Source organism: Lissotriton vulgaris, chromosome 1_1 (genome assembly GCF_964263255.1).
Source record: "Lissotriton vulgaris chromosome 1_1, aLisVul1.2, whole genome shotgun sequence".
NCBI lineage: Eukaryota > Metazoa > Chordata > Amphibia > Caudata > Salamandridae > Lissotriton > Lissotriton vulgaris.
Genome location: NC_141685.1, coordinates 1,369,436,105 through 1,369,461,104, shown reverse-complemented (window position 1 = coordinate 1,369,461,104; position 25,000 = coordinate 1,369,436,105). Strand labels below are relative to the sequence as shown.

At 45.3% G+C, this 25,000-nt stretch overlaps 5 non-coding genes across 5 annotated transcripts; all 5 read left to right on the top strand.

Annotated features, from left to right (window-relative positions):
• The first annotated feature begins 4,231 nt into the window (after positions 1 to 4,231).
• On the top strand, positions 4,232 to 4,303 carry TRNAH-GUG (transfer RNA histidin (anticodon GUG)). Its single transcript has one exon. It is a non-coding gene; the product is annotated as a tRNA-His (tRNA).
• A 1,499-nt stretch (positions 4,304 to 5,802) lies between these two features.
• Positions 5,803 to 5,884, top strand: TRNAS-AGA (transfer RNA serine (anticodon AGA)). Its single transcript has one exon. It is a non-coding gene; the product is annotated as a tRNA-Ser (tRNA).
• A 15,435-nt stretch (positions 5,885 to 21,319) lies between these two features.
• TRNAS-AGA (transfer RNA serine (anticodon AGA)) lies at positions 21,320 to 21,401 on the top strand. The gene has a single exon. It is a non-coding gene; the product is annotated as a tRNA-Ser (tRNA).
• Positions 21,402 to 22,690: 1,289 nt separating this feature from the next.
• TRNAH-GUG (transfer RNA histidin (anticodon GUG)) lies at positions 22,691 to 22,762 on the top strand. Its single transcript has one exon. It is a non-coding gene; the product is annotated as a tRNA-His (tRNA).
• A 1,498-nt stretch (positions 22,763 to 24,260) lies between these two features.
• TRNAS-AGA (transfer RNA serine (anticodon AGA)) lies at positions 24,261 to 24,342 on the top strand. Its single transcript has one exon. It is a non-coding gene; the product is annotated as a tRNA-Ser (tRNA).
• Positions 24,343 to 25,000: the final 658 nt, after the last annotated feature.

Here is a 25,000-nt window from a genome sequence, read left to right as displayed (position 1 = left end):
TAACATCAGCTACAATTTCAGTTAAAGTTAACCTTTAGTATTTCTTCCATGTCAGTTTTATAAATAGGTGGCTTATTTTGGTGTCACTATTGCCATATCACATATTTATTATCGCTCCCCCTTTCATATCTTTGCTATAACTCTTGTGCTTCATTAGCGCTGGTGCAAACGCTTCAAATTATTATACCCTGGCTCTCTCGGTCATACCTGTGCATGCACTTGAAACTTACTTTACCAATAAAAGAAGCAAATAGAGAAATAAAATAAAAGTGCTAGCTGGATTAGGCAAACACACTTCATAAAACTGCATTTTCTTTTCTATTCTCCCCCGTGTTACTAGCTTAACTGCTCCCTGTGTAATTTCTCTTAACCTGCTGTTCCTGGAAGAGAATTTCATCTACAAGCTCTTTCTGTGTTTTTTCCTAGTCTTTTCTTTCCCTTTTCTTAGATTTGTAACTGTTCCATTACGTGCTCTATTTAGGCACCATTAATCTCATTTGAGCTCCTTGTACCTGCTGCTGTTTTCTCCACACCTCATACTGTATTTTCCCTCTTTCTCTCTTTCTCTGCAGTTGGTGGCTACTTTCCAAAGCGTCTGATGCCCCAATGTTCCTTCGTCTTGCTGTCAGACGTGAATTTGAAAAGCAACAAAATTAACAAGCCTTTACCACTCACACATGGCAGAAGTTTATACTTTAATTCAATGAGCTAAGAAAAGTGTGTTGTGGGGCCCCTACGAGTAATGGAGTAATGGTGCTTGCTTCATCATAATTAGGCATGCAGTCATTAGCCACAGCTCTGATTATGGGTCACTGAGGTCAGTTTCAATAATTCCTCAAAAACCTAACCATGCAGTCTCCCCTAACTGTGTAGTTATCTTGCTTTACTGCTGTTTGTGTGATTAGCTGGGAGGAGCTCACGGCAGCATCCTCCCAATAAAAGTGTAGATGGACCGTTCCTTAACTCTTTCTTGCTTCACATACAGATGGCTTGAGGAGGTACAGGGGAGATGCAGGTCTAATAAACAGAATAGAATATCTGCGCCAGGTGTGTTTCTCTGCATTGGTGTCCCATCACAGGCCCACCAGTGTATGTGTGATCTTTGACTCCTGCCAGTTCACAAGCAGGCGGCCAGGAAATGGTTTCAGCCTATCAACCACTGAGGAGATAAAGCCTTTGTATAAGGAATGAGGAAGCAATGAACACATTCAGCCTATCACAGGAGTAGCCCTGAGTGTTCCGAATTATAATTTCTTCACGTCACTGTACGTTATTGAGCCCAAGTAGCTCGCCGTGATCGTATAGTGGTTAGTACTCTGCGTTGTGGCCGCAGCAACCTCGGTTCGAATCCAAGTCACGGCATTGTGGTTGGCAATGTCACGGCAGTTGCGTTTTTCCTTTACAGAATTCCCAAATGTACCAGTTGTTTTTGTAAAATGTCTATTAAAAACAGATCCTTTTCAATATTTAAACGATCTAATGACAAATTATTTAAACACACATGATTATAAGATGTAGGTATACTGTACTTACTGACATAAATTATCGTTCTTGAACATATTTGCGGTAAGGGGAGCGGAGCTCTCCCCCAGGCCAATCAGAATGCAGATGAATGCAGTTGCAGTTGAGTGACCTGTGTTGTGGCTGTCTACAGGGAATGCACATATGTAGCTGTCTCGCAGCCCAATCCAGACGTCAATTGAAGACAGGTTTCAATGCAAATAGAGCAGTAAGTGCAGAGAAATGCTCACTCTCTAAAAATGGCATTTATACAATAGTAAGATTAAATCCAACCTCACCAGTAGATAGGATTTATCAATTAATAAATAAAGCTTCTCCTCTCTGATATGGAATTACCCCCCAAAAAGTATAAGGGAATACCCAATGCTAACCTATGAGAGGGGCAGACCTCACAGTAGTGAAAAATGTAATAGACTGTTTGATACTACTAGGACATACAAACTACCACAGTACATGTCTTACCTTTTACTTACATAGCATGATGCCCCTAGGACTACCTAGGGCCTACCTTAGGGGTTACTGATATGTAATAAAATTGAAGTTTAAGGCTTGGCAAGTAGTTTTAAATGCCAAGTCGAAGTGGCAGTACACTGCAGCACAGGCACTGCAGTAGCAGGCTTGAGACAGGTTTGAAATGCTATTTCTTTGGGCGGCACAATCAGTCCCTGGGTATATGGTATACCACTTTACAAGGGGCTTTCAAGTAAATTAAATCTGTCAGTCAGGTATACTCCAATTATACACATGATTAGGGAAGAAGCACGTGCACTTCAGCACTGATTAGTAGCAATAAAGTGATCAGAGTCCTAAGGCCAACAAAAAGATACAGCAAAATGCGGAGGTGAAAAGCAATAAGGTGGGGTTGGGACCGCCTTAAGAATGCAAGGTCTAACAAAAAGGAACTAAGGATAACATGAGTAAAACATCAGGTTTCTCTACAGCATTTGGTGAGACAAGTGGGCCTTCTTTTATCTTCCATAAATGCAATCTTTCCCGGACCCCTTTATTATATAGCTCTTCAAGGAAAAAATATAAAGCACTTACAAAGGAGCCTCAAATACTCAAAGATGGTAGACTTCTGTAATATGGGCCATATACTAAAAGCAGCACGAAAACAGAGTGCAATAGGGTCCAAAAAACTTGAGTGACCCATGAGAGTATGCATGCAAGCCTATGGTATTCCAAACTAGAGATATACGCATGCAAATTTTGTTTTTAGGAGAGAATGTGCCTGCTGAAAAAAACATTATTTTTAAAAAGTGCATTGCAGAATATCAGGAATTTGCTGTGGGACACCTTGAAAACTTGCATACAGATTATGTGCACACACCTTACAGTCAGTTGTTGTGGCCGTGTGGTTAAGGCGATGGACTAGAAATCCATTGGGGTCTCCCCGCGCAGGTTCGAATCCTGCCGACAACGAGAATCTTTTTAACATCGGCTACAATTTCAGAAGTTAACCTTTAGTATTTCTTCCATGTCAGTTTTATAAATAGGTGGCTTATTTTGGTGTCACTATTGCCATATCACATATTTATTATCGCTCCCCTTTCATATCTTTGCTATAAATCTCGTGCTTCATTAGCGCTGGTGCAAACGCTTCAAATTATTATACCCTGGCTCTCTCGGTCATACCTGTGCATGCACTTGAAACTTACTTTACCAATAAAAGAAGCAAATAGAGAAATAAAATAAAAGTGCTAGCTGGATTAGGCAAACACACTCCATAAAACTGCATTTTCTTTTCTATTCTCCCCCGTGTTACAAGCTTAACTGCTCCCTGTGTAATTTCTCTTAACCTGCTGTTCCTGGAAGAGAATTTCATCTACAAGCTCTTTCTGTGTTTTTTCCTAGTCTTATCTTTCCCTTTTCTTAGATTTGTAACTGTTCCTTTACGTGCTCTATTTAGGCGCCATTAATCTCATTTGAGCTCCTTGTACCTGCTGCTGTTTTCTCCACACCTCATACTGTCTTTTCCCTCTTTCTCTCTTTCTCTGCGGTTGGTGGCTACTTTCCAAAGCGTCTGATGCCCCAATGTTCCTTCGTCTTGTTGTCAGACGTGAATTTGAAAAGCAACAAAATTAACAAGCCTTTACCACTCACACATGGCAGAAGTTTATACTTTAATTCAATGAGCTAAGAAAAGTGTGTTGTGGGGCCCCTACGAGCCATGGTGCTTGCTTCATCATAATTAGGCATGCAGTCATTAGCCACAGCTCTGATTATGGGTCACTGAGGTCAGTTTCAATAATTCCTCAAAAACCTAACCATGCAGTCCCCCCTAACTGTGTAGTTATCTTGCTTTACTGCTGTTTGTGTGATTAGCTGGGAGGAGCTCACGGCAGCATCCTCCCAATAAAAGTGTAGATGGACCGTTCCTTAACTCTTTCTTGCTTCACATACAGATGGCTTGAGGAGGTACAGGGGAGATGCAGGTCTAATAAACAGAATAGAATATCTGCGCCAGGTGTGTTTCTCTGCATTGGTGTCCCATCACAGGCCCACCAGTGTATGTGTGATCTTTGACTCCTGCCAGTTCACAAGCAGGCGGCCAGGAAATGGTTTCAGCCTATCAACCACTGAGGAGATAAAGCCTTTGTATAAGGAATGAGGAAGCAATGAACACATTCAGCCTATCACAGGAGTAGCCCTGAGTGTTCCGAATTATAATTTCTTCATGTCACTGTACGTTATTGAGCCCAAGTAGCTCGCCGTGATCGTATAGTGGTTAGTACTCTGCGTTGTGGCCGCAGCAACCTTGGTTCGAGTCCGAGTCACGGCATTGTGGTTGGCAATGTCACGGCAGTTGGGTTTTTCCTTTACAGAATTCCCAAATGTACCAGTTGTTTTTGTAAAATGTCTATTAAAAACAGATCCTTTTCAATATTTAAATGATCTAACGACAAATTATTTAAACACACATGATTATAAGATGTAGGTATACTGTACTTACTGACATAAATTATCGTTCTTGAACATATTTGAGGTAAGGGGAGCGGACCTCTCCCCCAGGCCAATCAGAATGCAGATGAATGCAGTTGCAGTTGAGTGAACTGTGTTGTGGCTGTCTACGGGGAATGCACATATGTAGCTGTCTCGCAGCCCAATCCAGACGTCAATTGAAGACAGGTTTTGATGCAAATAGAGCAGTAAGTGCAGAGAAATGCTCACTCTCTAAAAATGGCATTTATACAATAGTAAGATTAAATCCAACCTCACCAGTAGATAGGATTTATCAATAAATAAATAAAGCTTCTCCTCTCTGATATGGAATTACCCCCCAAAAAGTATAAGGGAATACCCAATGCTAACCTATGAGAGGGGCAGACCTCACTGTAGTGAAAAATGTAATAGACTGTTTGATACTACTAGGACATACAAACTACCACAGTACATGTCTTACCTTTTACTTACATAGCATGATGCCCCTAGGACTACCTAGGGCCTACCTTAGGGGTTACTGATATGTAATAAAATTGGAGTTTAAGGCTTGGCAAGTAGTTTTAAATGCCAAGTCAAAGTGGCAGTACACTGCAGCACAGGCACTGCAGTAGCAGGCTTGAGACAGGTTTGAAATGCTATTTCTTTGGGCGGCACAATCAGTCCCTGGGTATATGGTATACCACTTTACAAGGGGCTTTCAAGTAAATTAAATCTGTCAGTCAGGTATACTCCAATTATACACATGATTAGGGAAGAAGCACGTGCACTTCAGCACTGATTAGTAGCGATAAAGTGATCAGAGTCCTAAGGCCAACAAAAAGATACAGCAAAATGCGGAGGTGAAAAGCAATAAGGTTGGGTTGGGACCACCTTAAGAATGCAAGGTCTAACAAAAACAAACTAAGGATAACATGAGTAAAACATCAGGTTTCTCTACAGCATTTGGTGAGACAAGTGGGCCTTCTTTTATCTTCCATAAATGCAATCTTTCCCGGACCCCTTTATTATATAGCTCTTCAAGGAAAAAATATAAAGCACTTACAAAGGAGCCTCAAATACTCAAAGATGGTAGACTTCTGTAATATGGGCCATATACTAAAAGCAGCATGAAAACAGAGTGCAATAGGGTCCAAAAAACGTGAGTGACCCATGAGAGTATGCATGCAAGCCTATGGTATTCCAAACTATAGATATACGCATGCAATTTTTGTTTTTAGGAGAGAATGTGCCTGCTGAAAAAAACATTATTTTTAAAAAGTGCATTGCAGAATATCAGGAATTTGCTGTGGGACATCTTGAAAACTTGCATACAGATTATTTGCACACGCCTTACAGTCAGTTGTTGTGGCCGAGTGGTTAAGGCGATGGACTAGAAATCCATTGGGGTCTCCCCGCACAGGTTCGAATCCTGCCGACAACGAGAATCTTTTTAACATCGGCTACAATTTCGGGAGTTAACCTTTAGTATTTCTTCCATGTCAGTTTTATAAATAGGTGGCTTATTTTGGTGTCACTATTGCCATATCACATATTTATTATCGCTCCCCCTTTCATATCTTTGCTATAACTCTCGTCCTTCATTAGCGCTGGAGCAAACGCTTCAAATTATTATACCCTGGCTCTCTCGGTCATACCTGGGGATGCACTTGAAACTTACTTTACCAATAAAAGAAGCAAATAGAGAAATAAAATAAAAGTGCTAGCTGGATTAGGCAAACACACTTCATAAAACTGCATTTTCTTTTCTATTCTCCCCCGTGTTACAAGCTTAACTGCTCCCTGTGTAATTTCTCTTAACCTGCTGTTCCTGGAAGAGAATTTCATCTACAAGCTCTTTCTGTGTTTTCTCCTAGTCTTTTCTTTCCCTTTTCTTAGATTTGTAACTGTTCCTTTACGTGCTCTATTTAGGCGCCATTAATCTCATTTGAGCTCCTTGTACCTGCTGCTGTTTTCTCCACACCTCAAACTGTCTTTTCCCTCTTTCTCTCTTTCTCTGCCGTTGGTGGCTACTTTCCAAAGCGTCTGATGCCCCAATGTTCCTTCGTCTTGTTGTCAGACGTGAATTTGAAAAGCAACACAATTAACAAGCCTTTACCACTCACACATGGCAGAAGTTTATACTTTAATTCAATGAGCTGAGAAAAGTGTGTTGTGGGGCCCCTACGAGCCATGGTGCTTGCATCATCATGATTAGGCATGCAGTCATTAGCCACAGCTCTGATTATGGGTCACTGAGGTCAGTTTCAATAATTCCTCAAAAACCTAACCATGCAGTCCCCCCTAACTGTGTAGTTATCTTGCTTTACTGCTGTTTGTGTGATTAGTTGGGAGGAGCTCACGGCAGCATCCTCCCAATAAAAGTGCAGATGGACCGTTCCTTAACTCTTTCTTGCTTCACATACAGATGGCTTGAGGAGGTACAGGGGAGATGCAGGTCTAATAAACAGAATAGAATATCTGCGCCAGGTGTGTTTCTCTGCATTGGTGTCCCATCACAGGCCCACCAGTGTATGTGTGATCTTTGACTCCTGCCAGTTCACAAGCAGGCGGCCAGGAAACGGTTTCAGCCTATCAACCACTGAGGAGATAAAGCCTTTGTATAAGGAATGAGGAAGCAATGAACACATTCAGCCTATCACAGGAGTAGCCCTGAGTGTTCCGAATTATAATTTCTTCATGTCACTATACGTTATTGAGCCCAAGTAGCTCGCCGTGATCGTATAGTGGTTAGTACTCTGCGTAGTGGCCGCAGCAACCTCGGTTCGAATCCGAGTCACAGCATTGTGGTTGGCAATGTCACGGCAGTTGGGTTTTTCCTTTACAGAATTCCCAAATGTACCAGTTGTTTTTGTAAAATGTCTATTAAAAACAGATCCTTTTCAATATTTAAACAATCTAACGACAAATTATTTAAACACACATGATTATAGGATGTAGGTATACTGTACTTACTGACATAAATTATCGTTCTTGAACATATTTGCGGTAAGGGGAGCGGAGCTCTCCCCCAGGCCAATCAGAATGCAGATGAATGCAGTTGCAGTTGAGTGAACTGTGTTGTGGCTGTCTACAGGGAATGCGCATATGTAGCTGTCTCGCAGCCCAATCCAGACGTCAATTGAAAACAGGTTTTCATGCAAATAGAGCAGTAAGTGCAGAGAAATGCTCACTCTCTAAAAATGGCATTAATACAATAGTAAGATTAAATCCAACCTCACCAGTAGATAGGATTTATCAATAAATAAATAAAGCTTCTCCTCTCTGATATGGAATTACCCCCCAAAAAGTATAAGGGAATACCCAATGCTAACCTATGAGAGGGGCAGACCTCACAGTAGTGAAAAATGTAATAGACTGTTTGATACTACTAGGACATACAAACTACCACAGTACATGTCTTACCTTTTACTTGCATAGCATGATGCCCCTAGGACTACTTAGGGCCTACCTTAGGGGTTACTGATATGTAATAAAATTGGAGTTTAAGGCTTGGCAAGTAGTTTTAAATGCCAAGTCGAAGTGGCAGTACACTGCAGCACAGGCACAGCAGTAGCAGGCTTGAGACAGGTTTGAAATGCTATTTCTTTGGGCGGCACAATCAGTCCCTGGGTATATGGTATACCACTTTACAAGGGGCTTTCAAGTAAATTAAATCTGTCAGTCAGGTATACTCCAATTATACACATGATTAGGGAAGAAGCATGTGCACTTCAGCACTGATTAGTAGCGATAAAGTGATCAGAGTCCTAAGGCCAACAAAAAGATACAGCAAAATGCGGAGGTGAAAAGCAATAAGGTGGGGTTGGGACCACCTTAAGAATGCAAGGTCTAACAAAAACGAACTAAGGATAACATGAGTAAAACGTCAGGTTTCTCTACAGCATTTGGTGAGACAAGTGGGCCTTCTTTTATCTTCCATAAATGCAATCTTTCCCGGACCCCTTTATTATATAGCTCTTCAAGGAAAAAATATAAAGCACTTACAAAGGAGCCTCAAATACTCAAAGATGGTAGACTTTTGTAATATGGGCCATATACTAAAAGCAGCACGAAAACAGAGTGCAATAGGGTCCAAAAAACTTGAGTGACCCATGAGAGTATGCATGCAAGCCTATGGTATTCCAAACTAGGGATATACGCATGCAATTTTTGTTTTTAGGAGAGAATGTGCCTGCTGAAAAAAACATTATTTTTAAAAAGTGCATTGCAGAATATCAGGAATTTGCTGTGGGACACCTTGAAAACTTGCATACAGATTATGTGCACACGCCTGACAGTCAGTTGTTGTGGCTGAGTGGTTAAGGCGATGGACTAGAAATCCATTGGGGTCTCCCAGCGCAGGTTCGAATCCTGCCGACGACGAGAATCTTTTTAACATCGGCTACAATTTCAGAAGTTAACCTTTAGTTTTTCTTCCATGTCAGTTTTATAAATAGGTGGCTTATTTTGGTGTCACTATTGCCATATCACATATTTATTATCGCTCCCCCTTTCATATCTTTGCCATAACTCTCGTCCTTCATTAGCGCTGGAGCAAACGCTTCAAATTATTATACCCTGGCTCTCTCGGTCATACCTGTGCATGCACTTGAAACTTACTTTACCAATAAAAGAAGCAAATAGAGAAATAAAATACAAGTGCTAGCTGGATTAGGCAAACACACTTCATAAAACTGCATTTTCTTTTCTGTTCTCCCCCGTGTTACAAGCTTAACTGCTCCCTGTGTAATTTCTCTTAACCTGCTGTTCCTGGAAGAGAATTTCATCTACAAGCTCTTTCTGTGTTTTTTCCTAGTCTTTTCTTTCCTTTTTCTTAGATTTGTAACTGTTCCTTTATGTGCTCTATTTAGGCGCCATTAATGTCATTTGAGCTCCTTGTACCTGCTGCTGTTTTCTCCACACCTCATACTGTCTTTTCCCTCTTTCTCTCAATCTCTGCGGTTGGTGGCTACTTTCCAAAGCGTCTGATGCCCCAATGTTCCTTCGTCTTGTTGTCAGACGTGAATTTGAAAAGCAACAAAATTAACAAGCCTTTACCACTCACACATGGCAGAAGTTTATACTTTAATTCAATGAGCTAAGAAAAGTGTGTTGTGGGGCCCCTATGAGCCATGGTGCTTGCTTCATCATAATTAGGCATGCAGTCATTAGCCACAGCTCTGATTATGGGTCACTGAGGTCAGTTTCAATAATTCCTCAAAAACCTAACCATGCAGTCCCCCCTAACTGTGTAGTTATCTTGCTTTACTGCTGTTTGTGTGATTAGCTGGGAGGAGCTCACGGCAGCATCCTCCCAATAAAAGTGTAGATGGACTGTTCCTTAACTCTTTCTTGCTTCACATACAGATGGCTTGAGGAGGTACAGGGGAGATGCAGGTCTAATAAACAGAATAGAATATCTGCGCCAGGCGTGTTTCTCTGCATTGGTGTCCCATCACAGGCCCACCAGTGTATGTGTGATCTTTGACTCCTGCCAGTTCACAAGCAGGCGGCCAGGAAACGGTTTCAGCCTATCAACCACTGAGGAGATAAAGCCTTTGTATAAGGAATGAGGAAGCAATGAACACATTCAGCCTATCACAGGAGTAGCCCTGAGTGTTCCGAATTATAATTTCTTCATGTCACTATCCGTTATCGAGCCCAAGTAGCTCGCCGTGATCATATAGTGGTTAGTACTCTGCATTGTGGCCGCAGCAACCTCGGTTCGAATCCGAGTCACGGCATTGTGGTTGGCAATGTCACGGCAGTTGGGATTTTCCTTTACAGAATTCCCAAATGTACCAGTTGTTTTTGTAAAATGTCTATTAAAACAGATCCTTTTCAATATTTAAACGATCTAACGACAAATTATTTAAACACACATGATTATAAGATGTAGGTATACTGTACTTACTGACATAAATTATCGTTCTTGAACATATTTGCGGTAAGGGGAGCGGAGCTCTCCCCCAGGCCAATCAGAATGCAGATGAATGCAGTTGCAGTTGAGTGACCTGTGTTGTGGCTGTCTACAGGGAATGCACATATGTAGCTGTCTCGCAGCCCAATCCAGACGTCAATTGAAGACAGGTTTTCATGCAAATAGAGCAGTAAGTGCAGAGAAATGCTCACTCTCTAAAAATGGCATTTATACAATAGTAAGATTAAGTCCAACCTCACCAGTAGATAGGATTTATCAATAAATAAATAAAGCTTCTCCTCTCTGATATGGAATTACCCTCCAAAAAGTATAAGGGAACACCCAATGCTAACCTATGAGAGGGGCAGACCTCACAGTAGTGAAAAATGTAATAGACTGTTTGATACTACTAGGACATACAAACTACCACAGTACATGTCTTACCTTTTACTTACATAGCATGATGCCCCTAGGACTACCTAGGGCCTACCTTAGGGGTTACTGATATGTAATAAAATTGGAGATTAAGGCTTGGCAAGTAGTTTTAAATGCCAAGTCGAAGTGGCAGTACACTGCAGCACAGGCACTGCAGTAGCAGGCTTGAGACAGGTTTGAAATGCTATTTCTTTGGGCGGCACAATCAGTCCCTGGGTATATGGTATACCACTTTACAAGGGACTTTCAAGTAAATTAAATCTGTCAGTCAGGTATACTCCAATTATACACATGATTAGGGAAGAAGCACGTGCACTTCAGCACTGATTAGTAGCGATAAAGTGATCAGAGTCCTAAGGCCAACAAAAAGATACAGCAAAATGCGGAGGTGAAAAGCAATAAGTTGGGGTTGGGACCACCTTAAGAATGCAATGTCTAACAAAAACGAACTAATCATAACATGAGTAAAACATCAGGTTTCTCTACAGCATTTGGTGAGACAAGTGGGCCTTCTTTTATCTTCCATAAATGCAATCTTTCCCGGACCCCTTTATTATATAGCTCTTCAAGGAAAAAATATAAAGCACTTACAAAGGAGCCTCAAATGCTCAGAGATGGTAGACTTCTGTAATATGGGCCATATACTAAAAGCAGCACGACTACAGAGTGCAATAGGGTCCAAAAAACTTGAGTGACCCATGAGAGTATGCATGCAAGCCTATGGTATTCCAAACTGGAGATATACGCATGCAATTTTTGTTTTTAGGAGCGAATGTGCCTGCTGAAAAAAACATTATTTTTAAAAAGTGCATTGCAGAATATCAGGAATTTGCTGTGGGACACCTATAAAACTTGCATACAGATTATGTGCACACACCTCACAGTCAGTTGTTGTGGCCGAGTGGTTAAGGAGATGGACTAGAAATCCATTGGGGTCTCCCCGCACAGGTTCGAATCCTGCCGACAACGAAAATCTTTTTAACATCGGCTACAATTTCAGAAGTTAACCTTTAGTATTTCTTTTTTTTTTTTTTTTATTGAAAAAAAGACCTTTATTGCGAATGTTGCCAACTGTCGGAATTCAAATGTCATTGCAGTTCGACTGTACAGTGCATCAACGTTTACACAAGTTCCAAAAACAGATTCGCGGCGCCTAATACACAGCCTGTGTGCCGGCATCCCGGAGGCCCAGCGGCGTAACCAAGGTCATAACTCAATCAAGAACAATACGATCTCGCACTGTTGGCCCTCAGCGTATCATCAAGACAGTCAATAGGCAATAAATGGAGACATAATAGTACGGTCTTTCATGAACCAGGAAAGGGCAGGAAACCAAAAGTAAAAAAAGGGAAAAACTACCCCAAACTACCCCCAAACCCCCCCCAGGCCCACCCCGTTTGCTATTGAGTACCGTGAAGGAGTCCTAGTGTCGCTTCCTGCCTGCGTGATGTCGTGTATGTGCCGTGTATATTCTTCACCCGTCCCCCGCTAGCCCTGTCCCCTGAGCCATGACACACCAATCCCCCCGTCCCCGTCCCTCACCTACACCTTCCCTGTACCCACCTCCCCCCAGAGGAACACTAAAGCCCCCCCTGCGGTAAGTGCCTCCGCTCCATAGCAGTATCTAACCCCTCATCCTGAGGGTCCACTTCCTCCGACATGTCACTGTCGTCCACCTCCCCCCTTTGTCGGTACTCCTTGTAGAGTTCCCAAAAGGACTTCGGTCTACTTTTGGGCGGCAGCAGCTCGCTGTACAGTTCCGTCTGTGTGCAACAGTATTGGAGATCCCTGAGCCACCTCGTCTTGGTGGGGAGAGGACCGCGCATCCAGCACGCAGCCACCACCCTTCTGGCCAGTAGCAACGCAACGTCTACTAATCTGCGCAGTGCAGGAGCCAGCGGTTTGGAGAAGCCCAGTAGTGCAAGCGATGGGGATCTCAACAGCGGTTCCCCTATAATCTGTCCCAACTCCGCGAAGACCTCCTCCCAGAACGCACTCACTCCCGGGCACAGCCATGCCAAATGTAGGAAATCAGCGGACCCAGTCCCGCAACGCTCACACTCCGGGGAGCCTCGTAGGCCGTAGCGGTGTAGCCGCTCTGGTGTATAGTATACTCTCTGTAGAAATTTGAAGTGCACCAAGCGGTGTCTGCCATTAAGCGAGACCCTGCGAGTGTTGGCGCAGCAGTAGCGCCACATAGCATCGTCTATGGGGGTTTGGAGATCTGCTTCCCAAGCCGCTCTAGGGGTCGAAGTAGGGAATGCCTGATAAGAAGGCACAAGCCTGTTAACCGCAGAGATCAATTTGGCCGGTGTTTTCGTTCTGATGATGTGCGTCAGTTCTGGGACCTCTTCAGGCTCCTGTAGCGCGGGGCCCAGTATTACTCTGCAGGCCGACCGTATCCTGTGATACTGAAACTTCTGCAGCAGCGGTGGAGCCGGGGCAACAGGGGGGAGTTGTTCCCAGGTTTTCAGCGCTCCGTCCAAGAACAAGTCCTCCATTGTGTGCACTTCCAGGGCCTTCAAGGCCTCTATCACCCCCCTCTCATTGATCGGATCCAACCACAGGGCCCAGGCTACCGGCATCTGCGGGGAGTACAGCAAGGGACACCCCCTTTCTCTCAGCAGTGCTCGCCACGCATGGTTCGTCGCCTTAAGCGAGTCCATTCGCCCGATTGCTCGGTCTGTTGTAAGACAAATCGTGGCGGGTAAGGGAAGTGGGTCAGCGAATAGTTTCTCCAGTATGAGGTGCGGAATGCGGGCATCTCCATGGATCCAGGAGTGTAAGTGGGTCGCCTGTGCCACCCGGTAGTAGCGCTCCAGGTCCGGCGCCCACAGGCCCCCCATCTCACATGGGAGCATCAGTGTCGTCCACTTAACACGAGGTTGCTCTCCGCCCCAGGCGAGCTTAATCAGGACTTGGTTCAAGCGCTTAAAGAACGATTTCGACAAGACCACCGGAATATTAACAAAGAGGAAGAGAAACCGGGGGAGTACCACCATCTTCATAAGGGCAATCCTGCCCATCAAGGAGAGGGGGAGCTTAATCCAGGCGTCCACATCCTCCTCAAGCTTGGTGAATGCAACCTCATAGTTATCGCGGATCAGGATCTCTGGGTCCGTGTGGAGACGGATGCCCAGGTATCTCACGGAGTCATCCGTCCACTGAAGGGGGTATTCCATCTCAAACGGCCGCGTGACTGGGGTCAAGGGGAAAGCAATGGACTTATCCCAGTTCACTTTGAGTCCCGACAGCGCCCCAAAGCGTACCACTTCCCTGAGTATCGGTGCTAGATTAGTGACCGGGTCTCGGACGTACAGTAAGGTGTCATCTGCATAAGTAGAGATGCCGATCTTATATGTGGGGAAGCTGACACCCTCCAGGCTATGATATTCTCGCATGGCGCACGCTAGTGGCTCAGCCACCAATGCATATAACAGGGGGGACAAGGGGCATCCCTGTCGGGTGCCCCTACCGATGTGTATCGGTGCCGAGACCCTGTCGCCGATACGCAGGCGGGCCGAAGGGCGATGATAAAGAGCCCCTATTCTCTGAAGAAACGGCTCTCCCAGCCCCAGTTTGCGCAGGACCCTGATCATGAATGGCCATTCGACGGAGTCGAACGCCTTTTCCATGTCTAAGAATACCGCCAAGGCGGGGTTCTCCTGCTTCACATGCTGTATCGTCCCCAGCACCGTGCGGATATTATAGGTTAGGTTCCTGCTGGGTACAAAGCCCGATTGTTCCGGCGCCACTAAGTCCGGGACCAGCAGCGCGAGTCTGTTGGCTAGGACCTTCGCGTAGAGCTTCGCGTCCACGTTCAGCAAGCTGAGCGGGCGGTACGACCCACATTGGTCCAGGGGCTTCCCCGGTTTCGGGATCGTGACCAGCAACGCTTCCCGCATTGAGGTCGGCATTTCGCCCTCTTCGCAGATTGCATCAAAGAGGGCAAGCAAATGTGGGAGTAATAGGTCCCTGAAGGCTTTGTAAAAGCCTGCCGTGAGCCTGTCAGAGCCCGGGGCGCTCCCCGAGCGCATGCCACTCAGTGCATCCAGGATCTCATCCTCATGAAAGGGGGCCATCAGGAATTCCCTGTCTGAATTCTTAAGGAACGGCATCGAGATGTAATCTAAGTAATCATCTATCTCGGCTTCCGCACCCCCCGCCCTCGCACGGTACAGGTCCGCATAATATCGGCGGAACGTTTCCAATATTTGGTCCTCCTCAACCACTCGGGTGCCCTCCGGAGTCCGCAATTCATCTACCACCAATGGTTTACGGGACCCCTTGGCCATACGCGCCAGCAGAGCCCCCGGTCTCTCCCCCTCTCCATAAGCCCGAGCCGTGGCATACTTCCCCATATAGAGAACTTCCCTATCCGCAAGCGCGTGATATTCCGCCAACATGGGCGCTAGGTCTTGTCCCGCCTCTCCCTCCGGGTCCGTCAGTTGTTCCCTCTCCAGGGCAGCAAGCTTGTCCTCGAGCGTAGAGAGATCCCTTCTAATGGAGCGTAGGACACTGGAGTGTTTGGACATGGCCATCCCCCTAATATAGACCTTGAAGGCCTCCCACACGGTAAAGAAGCTATCTACGGAGTTAGTATTGGTGGCGAAAAACCTTTCTATGTCTTCCGCTAGTTCCCCGCGGAAGGCGTCATCAAGGAGCGCGTAGGGCGGGAAACGCCAAGTATATGGCGGTATCCCCTTCCTAGCAGTGGAGAGACTGAGCAATATCGGGGAGTGGTCCGATAACGTGCGTGGAAGAACTGTACACGAGCTGATGCCACCCAGTACCGAGGAGGAGGCGAGCCAGTAGTCAATCCTAGTATGTATGTTGTGGTATGCGGAGTAGTGCGTGTAACCGCCCTGCGTAGGGTGCTTTTCCCGCCAAACATCCACCAGGTCCAGCTTCGTCATTTCCGCTCTCATGTAGACAGCCGACGCAACTGGCCGCCTAACAGGGCCCGCCGAACGGTCCCTGTCGGGGTCAAACACAAAGTTGAAGTCTCCCCCCCATAACATTTTAGTGTGTATGTGTGACCTACAGGTAGCTGACAGTGCTGTATAAAACTCCGGGCTATCATGGTTAGGGCCATAAACATTTACAAGGAGCAGGTCCAACCCCCTCCCCGTGCACTTAGCCACTACGTATCTGCCCTCAGTGTCCACAGTTAGTGGGGTAAGTTTCAGTCTCGAGGCAGGGTTAACCCAGGTGATTACACCGCGGGCGTGTGAGGTGAAACCCGCTACTGCTATATTTCCTGCCAACCCTCTGACCTGTAAAATCTTACTGTGTACAGGCAGGTGTGTCTCTTGCAGCAGGGCTACATCCACTTGGTGCCTATTTAGGAAGCTCATCACCTTCCTTAGCTTCCGGTGGTCATTCAGCCCTCTCACGTTCCAGGTTAGCAGGGACAGCGCGCGCATCGGCTGCGGGTGCCCAGACACTACAGCAGCAGACATCTTAAATCATAGCACATCATATTGACTCCACCGGGAGATATCGGACTACCAAGCAGTACATCATCACACAAGTCAGGCAGACAGTCACCCCGCTCACTCTCACACATCATTCGCCAGTTATCCATAGCAAACCACAGGCCCTTCACCTCCCGAACAACAAACTCCTCAACTTTCGACCATCCACCCTCCCCCCTGACCCCGCCCCACCCACAGCTGACCACCCCCAACCCGGCCAGACAGCACCCCCCACATTTCCCCATCAACACAACTGCCCCAAAGTAGCGGGCGATACTAGACCCAACTCCCTGGGGAGTTCCTCAGCCAAAAGCACAGGGGCAAAGCGTGCCGAAACTGCGTAGTAACCACCAGTGGTGCAAAAGTTCACTTATCTCCAGTTCCGTCCCCCCGCTCAGCCCCCCCGTGTTGTAATACCTCAAACTGGATTCACCTGGTTCCCCCCCCCCGCCCCCCCCACCCGTTTCCAATCATAACATAATGATCACCTCACCAGTATACGTGAATGGGACCATGAACAACAAAGCGGCATGAGTCATTGCGACGCGTCTCCATCCGTCTCTCGGCCATTGTCTCTAGTGGAGTCCAGGCCACAGCTCATAACAGGGAGACTCCGAGTGCATCCACAGTATCTCACTCAGCAAATACACTATTACAGGGAATAAAGCAGGCGTGGTGCCTCAGTCTTGTTCCTCCATCGTTGACGCCTCCTCCAAGTCCCCTCCGCGTCGCTGTCGGTGTTCCTTGCGTTCTTTGGCCCAAGTTTTCAGTGATTTCTGCAGTTCCTTCGGGTCCGTAAAGAAGTACGATTTCCCGCCGGTGTTAATCCTCAATTTGGCCGGGTACAGCATCGCATAGTCTAGGCCCAGCTCGCGCAGCTGCTTCTTGTGCGGTATGAACTGGCGGCGTTCCTCCTGTACCTTGGCCGTGAAGTCGGGGTACAATGATATCTTCATACCTTCCACCTGTAGTTGTCCTTTCTCCCGAGCCAGTCGCAGGGCCGTGTCTCTGTCCCTGTAGTTTAGGAGCTTGGCAATTATGGGTCGGGGTGGCAGACCAGGTTGGGGTTGAGGGCCCAAAGTACGATGCGCTCTCTCCACTATGAACATTGGGGAGAAGGCCTCCTCCCCAAGCAGCGTTTTCAGCAGGCGTTCCACGTAGAGCTCCATCTTGCCTGTCTGCGTTGATTCCGCCACACCCGTTATGCGAATGTTCGATCTGCGGGAGCGCGCTTCCAAGTCCTCTGCCTTATCACGGATCACTTGGAGCAACCTGCCGAATTGACGACGGTCTTTGTCCCACTCGGTCTGTGCCTCCTCCGCTTCCGTGAGGCGCCGTTCTGCCATGTCGAGGCGCTCGGCATGTTTGTCCACACGTTCCGCCATGCGGTCCATGCGGTACGATAAATCGTCGATCTTGGAGCCCACCGCTTCTATGCTGTTCTGGATGCCTTTCTCCATCGCCGCTAGCAGCTCTCTAAGGTCCGCAGGGGTCGAGGACGCTGCGGCACCTTTCGGGGAGGCCTCTGCCGCCTGTGACTCCGGCCCCCTCGTTTTCCGGCGGTCAAACGAGAGTTTCGCTTGCGTTGCATCGTTTTTCCCCATGGTGGGGGCCCAGCACCAGAGCGGATCTCACCCTGGAAATGTCCAGCAAAAGTCGCAAGCGTAGAGTACCGCACACTCCACAGTCCCCGCTACGGCGGCACCGGCGAGCCTAAAATGGCGGCTGCGTCGCAGGAGTAACCTCCGGAGTGCTCCTCGTGTCGGGGTGCGCCAACCACCCAGTACAATGTCTGGCCTCGACTGGCGTACTAATGTTAGAGTCCCTGCAGACGTATCTTCCCTGCGCCTGTTCTTCCAAATGAGCCTTGGCGGGCATGCGAATCGTGCTCCGCCCCAGTAGCTGCGGGTTGCACTCTCCGGCTCCTCCGGGTGTCAGGGCCGCACGTCAGGTGACGTCGTGCGGCCAGCGCCACAGGGCAGGCCGCGGCTTCAGGCCTGGTCCGCGCCTCTCTCCGTCGCCAATCTTGTGCGGGTCGTTACCCACAGCCACCGGCACTCCGGGCCACCCAACCGGGTCAGGGGGCCACCGGTGGTCACCAGGCACCGGACCCAGTCAATTCGGCATTTAGCAGGATAGTTTTGCAGGATTTTTAAGGGGCTTAAGCGAGGAGCCGAAAGCTCACACGTCCGCCATCGACGCCGGCTAGCTCCGCCCTCCAACCTTTAGTATTTCTTCCATGTCAGTTTTATAAATAGGTGGCTTATTTTGGTGTCACTATTGCCATATCACATATTTATTATCGCTCCCCCTTTCATATCTTTGCTATAACTCTCGTCCTTCATTAGCGCTGGTGCAAACGCTTCAAAATATTATACTCTGGCTCTCTCGGTCATACCTGTGCATGCACTTGAAACTTACTTTACCAATAAAAGAAGCAAATAGAGAAATAAAATAAAAGTGCTAGCTGGATTAGGCAAACACACTTCATAAAACTGCATTTTCTTTTCTATTCTCCCCCGTGTTACAAGCTTAACTGCTCCCTGTGTAATTTCTCTTAACCTGCTGTTCCTGGAAGAGAATTTCATCTACAAGCTCTTTCTGTGTTTTTTCCTAGTCTTTTCTTTCCCTTTTCTTAGATTTGTAACTGTTCCTTTACGTGCTCTATTTAGGCGCCATTAATCTCATTTGAGCTCCTTGTACCTGCTGCTGTGTTCTCCACACCTCATACTGTCTTTTCCCTCTTTCTCTCTTTCTCTGCGGTTGGTGGCTACTTTCCAAAGCGTCTGATGCCCCAAAGTTCCTTCGTCTTGTTGTCAGACGTGAATTTGAAAAGCAACAAAATTAACAAGCCTTTACCACTCACACATGGCAGAAGTTTATACTTTAATTCAATGAGCTAAGAAAAGTGTGTTGTGGGGCCCCTACGAGCCATGGTGCTTGCTTCATCATAATTAGGCATGCAGTCATTAGCCACAGCTCTGATTATGGGTCACTGAGGTCAGTTTCAATAATTCCTCAAAAACCTAACCATGCAGTCCCCCCTAACTGTGTAGTTATCTTGCTTTACTGCTGTTTGTGTGATTAGCTGGGAGGAGCTCACGGCAGCATCCTCCCAAAAAAAGTGTAGATGGACCGTTCCTTAACTCTTTCTTGCTTCACATACAGATGGCTTGAGGAGGTACAGGGGAGATGCAGGTCTAATAAACAGAATAGAATATCTGCGCCAGGTGTGTTTCTCTGCATTGGTGTCCCATCACAGGCCCACCAGTGTATGTGTGATCTTTGACTCCTGCCAGTTCACAAGCAGGCGGCCAGGAAACGGTTTCAGCCTATCAACCACTGAGGAGATAAAGCCTTTGTATAAGGAATGAGGAAGCAATGAACACATTCAGCCTATCACAGGAGTAGCCCTGATTGTTCCGAATTATAATTTCTTCATGTCACTGTACATTATTGAGCCCAAGTAGCTCGCCGTGATCGTATAGTGGTTAGTACTCTGCGTTGTGGCCGCAGCAACCTCGGTTCGAATCCGAATCACGGTATTGTGGTTGGCAATGTCACGGCAGTTGGGTTTTTCCTTTACAGAATTCCCAAATGTACCAGTTGTTTTTGTAAAATGTCTATTAAAAACAGATCCTTTTCAATATTTAAACGATCTAACAACAAATTATTTAAACACACATGATTATAAGATGTAGGTATACTGTACTTACTGACATAAATTATCGTTCTTGAACATATTGGCGGTAAGGGGAGCGGAGCTCTCCCCCAGGCCAATCAGAATGCAGATGAATGCAGTTGCAGTTGAGTGACCTGTGTTGTGGCTGTCTACAGGGAATTCACATATGTAGCTGTCTCGCAGCCCAATCCAGACGTCAATCGAAGACAGGTTTCAATGCAAATAGAGCAGTAAGTGCAGAGAAATGCTCACTCTCTAAAAATGGCATTTATACAATAGTAAGATTAAATCCAACCTCACCAGTAGATAGGATTTATCAATAAATAAATAAAGCTTCTCCTCTCTGATATGGAATTACCCCCCAAAAAGTATAAGGGAATACCCAATGCTAACCTATGAGAGGGGCAGACCTCACAGTAGTGAAAAATGTAATAGACTGTTTGATACTACTAGGACATACAAACTACCACAGTACATGTCTTACCTTTTACTTACATAGCATGATGCCCCTAGGACTACCTAGGGCCTACCTTAGGGGTTACTGATATGTAATAAAATTGAAGTTTAAGGCTTGGCAAGTAGTTTTAAATGCCAAGTCGAAGTGGCAGTACACTGCAGCACAGGCACTGCAGTAGCAGGCTTGAGACAGGTTTGAAATGCTATTTCTTTGGGCGGCACAATCAGTCCCTGGGTATATGGTATACCACTTTACAAGGGGCTTTCAAGTAAATTAAATCTGTCAGTCAGGTATACTCCAATTATACACATGATTAGGGAAGAAGCACGTGCACTTCAGCACTGATTAGTAGCGATAAAGTGATCAGAGTCCTAAGGCCAACAAAAAGATGCAGCAAAATGCGGAGGTGAAAAGCAATAAGGTGGGGTTGGGACCACCTTAAGAATGCAAGGTCTAACAAAAACGTACTAAGGATAACATGAGTAAAACATCAGGTTTCTCTACAGCATTTGGTGAGACAAGTGGGCCTTCTTTTATCTTCCATAAATGCAATCCTTCCCGGACCCCTTTATTATATAGCTCTTCAAGGAAAAAATATAAAGCACTTACAAAGGAGCCTCAAATACTCAAAGATGGTAGACTTCTTTAATATGGGACATATACTAAAAGCAGCACGAAAACAGAGTGCAATAGGGTCCAAAAAACTTGAGTGACCCATGAGAGTATGCATGCAAGCCTATGGTATTCCAAACTAGAGATATACGCATGCAATTTTTGTTTTTAGGAGAGAATGTGCCTGCTGAAAAAAACCTTATTTTTAAAAAGTGCATTGCAGAATGTCAGGAATTTGCTGTGGGACACCTTGAAAACTTGCATACAGATTATGTGCACACACCTTACAGTCAGTTGTTGTGGCCGAGTGGTTAAGGCGATGGACTAGAAATCCATTGGGGTCTCCCCGTGCAGGTTCGAATCCTGCCGACAACGAGAATCTTTTTAACATCGGCTACAATTTCAGAAGTTAACCTTTAGTATTTCTTCCATGTCAGTTTTATAAATAGGTGGCTTATTTTGGTGTCACTATTGCCATATCACATATTTATTATCGCTCCCCCTTTCATATCTTTGCTATAACTCTCGTCCTTCATTAGCGCTGGTGCAAACGCTTCAAATTATTATACCCTGGCTCTCTCGGTCATACCTGTGCATGCACTTGAAACTTACTTTACCAATAAAAGAAGCAAATAGAGAAATAAAATAAAAGTGCTAGCTGGATTAGGCAAACACACTTCATAAAACTGCATTTTCTTTTCTATTCTCCCCCGTGTTACAAGCTTAACTGCTCCCTGTGTAATTTCTCTTAACCTGCTGTTCCTGGAAGAGAATTTCATCTACAAGCTCTTTCTGTGTTTTTTCCTAGTCTTTTCTTTCCCTTTTCTTAGATTTGTAACTGTTCCTTTACGTGCTCTATTTAGGCGCCATTAATCTCATTTGAGCTCCTTGTACCTGCTGCTGTTTTCTCCACACCTCATACTGTCTTTTCCCTCTTTCTCTCTTTCTCTGCGGTTGGTGGCTACTTTCCAAAGCGTCTGATGCCCCAATGTTCCTTCGTCTTGTTGTCAGACGTGAATTTGAAAAGCAACAAAATTAACAAGCCTTTACCACTCACACATGGCAGAAGTTTATACTTTAATTCAATGAGCTAAGAAAAGTGTGTTGTGGGGCCCCTACGAGCCATGGTGCTTGCTTCATCATAATTAGGCATGCAGTCATTAGCCACAGCTCTGATTATGGGTCACTGAGGTCAGTTTCAATAATTCCTCAAAAACCTAACCATGCAGTCCCCCCTAACTGTGTAGTTATCTTACTTTACTGCTGTTTGTGTGATTAGCTGGGAGGAGCTCACGGCAGCATCCTCCCAATAAAAGTGTAGATGGACCGTTCCTTAACTCTTTCTTGCTTCACATACAGATGGCTTGAGGAGGTACAGGGGAGATGCAGGTCTAATAAACAGAATAGAATATCTGCGCCAGGTGTGTTTCTCTGCATTGGTGTCCCATCACAGGCCCACCAGTGTATGTGTGATCTTTGACTCCTGCCAGTTCACAAGCAGGCGGCCAGGAAACGGTTTCAGCCTATCAACCACTGAGGAGATAAAGCCTTTGTATAAGGAATGAGGAAGCAATGAACACATTCAGCCTATCACAGGAGTAGCCCTGAGTGTTCCGAATTATAATTTCTTCATGTCACTGTACGTTATTGAGCCCAAGTAGCTCGCCGTGATCGTATAGTGGTTAGTACTCTGCGTTGTGGCCGCAGCAACCTCGGTTCGAATCCGAGTCACGGCATTGTGGTTGGCAATGTCACGGCAGTTGGGTTTTTCCTTTACAGAATTCCCAAATGTACCAGTTGTTTTTGTAAAATGTCTATTAAAAACAGATCCTTTTCAATATTTAAACGATCTAACAACAAATTATTTAAACACACATGATTATAAGATGTAGGTATACTGTACTTACTGACATAAATTATCGTTCTTGAACATATTTGCGGTAAGGGGAGCGGAGCTCTCCCCCAGGCCAATCAGAATGCAGATGAATGCAGTTGCAGTTGAGTGACCTGTGTTGTGGCTGTCTACAGGGAATGCACATATGTAGCTGTCTCGCAGCCCAATTCAGACGTCAATCGAAGACAGGTTTCAATGCAAATAGAGCAGTAAGTGCAGAGAAATGCTCACTCTCTAAAAATGACATTTATACAATAGTAAGATTAAATCCAACCTCACCAGTAGATAGGATTTATCAATAAATAAATAAAGCTTCTCCTCTCTGATATGGAATTACCCCCCAAAAAGTATAAGGGAATACCCAATGCTAACCTATGAGAGGGGCAGACCTCACAGTAGTGAAAAATTTAATAGACTGTTTGATACTACTAGGACATACAAACTACCACAGTACATGTCTTACCTTTTACTTACATAGCATGATGCCCCTAGGACTACCTAGGGCCTACCTTAGGGGTTACTGATATGTAATAAAATTGGAGTTTAAAGCTTGGCAAGTAGTTTTAAATGTCAAGTCGAAGTGGCAGTACACTGCAGCACAGGCACTGCAGTAGCAGGCTTGAGACAGGTTTGAAATGCTATTTCTTTGGGCGGCACAATCAGTCCCTGGGTATATGGTATACCACTTTACAAGGGGCTTTCAAGTAAATTAAATCTGTCAGTCAGGTATACTCCAATTATACACATGATTAGGGAAGAAGCACGTGCACTTCAGCACTGATTAGTAGCGATAAAGTGATCAGAGTCCTAAGGCCAACAAAAAGATACAGCAAAATGCGGAGGTGAAAAGCAATAAGGTGGGGTTGGGACCACCTTAAGAATGCAAGGTCTAACAAAAACGAACTAAGGATAACATGAGTAAAACATCAGGTTTCTCTACAGCATTTGGTGAGACAAGTGGGCCTTCTTTTATCTTCCATAAATGCAATCCTTCCCGGACCCCTTTATTATATAGCTCTTCAAGGAAAAAATATAAGCACTTACAAAGGAGCCTCAAATACTCAAAGATGGTAGACTTCTGTAATATGGGACATATACTAAAAGCAGCACGAAAACAGAGTGCAATAGGGTCCAAAAAACTTGAGTGACCCATGAGAGTATGCATGCAAGCCTATGGTATTCCAAACTAGAGATATACGCATGCAATTTTTGTTTTTAAGAGAGAATGTGCCTGCTGAAAAAAACCTTATTTTTAAAAAGTGCATTGCAGAATATCAGGAATTTGCTGTGGGACACCTTGAAAACTTGCATACAGATTATGTGCACACACCTTGCAGTCAGTTGTTGTGGCCGAGTGGTTAAGGCGATGGACTAGAAATCCATTGGGGTCTCTCCGCGCAGGTTCGAATCCTGCCGACAACGAGAATCTTTTTAACATCGGCTACAATTTCAGAAGTTAACCTTTAGTATTTCTTCCATGTCAGTTTTATAAATAGGTGGCTTATTTTGGTGTCACTATTGCCATATCACATATTTATTATTGCTCCCCCTTTCATATCTTTGCTATAACTCTCGTCCTTCATTAGCGCTGGTGCAAACGCTTCAAATTATTATACCCTGGCTCTCTCGGTCATACCTGTGCATGCACTTGAAACTTACTTTACCAATAAAAGAAGCAAATAGAGAAATAAAATAAAAGTGCTAGCTGGATTAGGCAAACACACTTCATAAAACTGCATTTTCTTTTCTATTCTCCCCCGTGTTACAAGCTTAACTGCTCCCTGTGTAATTTCTCTTAACCTGCTGTTCCTGGAAGAGAATTTCATCTACAAGCTCTTTCTGTGTTTTTTCCTAGTCTTTTCTTTCCCTTTTCTTAGATTTGTAACTGTTCCTTTACGTGCTCTATTTAGGCGCCATTAATCTCATTTGAGCTCCTTGTACCTGCTGCTGTTTTCTCCACACCTCATACTGTCTTTTCCCTCTTTCTCTCTTTCTCTGCGGTTGGTGGCTACTTTCCAAAGCGTCTGATGCCCCAATGTTCCTTCGTCTTGTTGTCAGACGTGAATTTGAAAAGCAACAA